This window comes from Penaeus monodon, chromosome 34 (assembly GCF_015228065.2).
Source record: "Penaeus monodon isolate SGIC_2016 chromosome 34, NSTDA_Pmon_1, whole genome shotgun sequence".
NCBI lineage: Eukaryota > Metazoa > Arthropoda > Malacostraca > Decapoda > Penaeidae > Penaeus > Penaeus monodon.
The window spans coordinates 8,090,236-8,091,132 of NC_051419.1; positions in this window are offsets into that span (position 1 = coordinate 8,090,236).

Sequence of the window (897 nt, forward strand, 5' to 3'; positions counted from 1 at the left end):
GGGAGGAAGAAGCGGGAGAGCCAGCGACGTCCCATGCCGTGACTAAATCTCCGAAGGCCTCGTCAAGCCAAAGGTCAAGATCCATAATCGATAACACATGTGCAGCTCCACCTTCGAGCGAAACTAATTACTTAAGTCACCTGGCCGGAGAAAGTAACAGGAGCAAGTTAGAATCGAGAAGTTTTGACGGAAAAGCGCCTTCTCAGAGGCTAAGACAAGACAGGTTGAGGCCAGTGGACGCAAGACGAGGCAAGCTGAGGCAAGACGAGGCAAGCTGAGGCAAGACGAGGCAAGCTGAGGCAAGACGAGGCAAGCTGAGGCAAGACGAGGGAAGCTGAGGCAAGACGAGGGAAGCTGAGGCAAGACGAGGCAAGCTGAGGCAAGACGAGGCAAGCTGAGGCAAGACGAGGCAAGCTGAGGCAAGACGAGGTAAGCTGAGGCAAGACGAGGCAAGCTGAGGCAAGACGAGGCAAGCTGAGGCAAGACGAGGTAAGCTGAGGCAAGACGAGGCAAGCTGAGGCAAGACGAGGCAAGCTGAGGCAAGACGAGGCAAACTGAGGCAAGACGAGGCAAGCTGAGGCAAGACGAGGCAAGCTGAGGCAAGCCGAGGCAAGCCGAGGCAAGCCGAGGCAAGCTGAAGGCAAGACGAGGCAAGCCGAGGCAAGCTGAGGCAAGCTGAGGCAAGCCGAGGCAAGCCGAGGCAAGCCGAGGCAAGACAGGAGGTTACATCGGTTAGTATGAGGAAATTATGTGTTTGTTTTGCTTGTATTTTGTGCTTTGTTTGTGTCTGAATGCGTTGCTCGTGGGTGGTGTGCGGAGTGAAGGGAGATATATATAATATAATATATTTTTTATTTTAATCTTATTCAAAGAGTAATTGGCTGGTTAGAGAAGGAG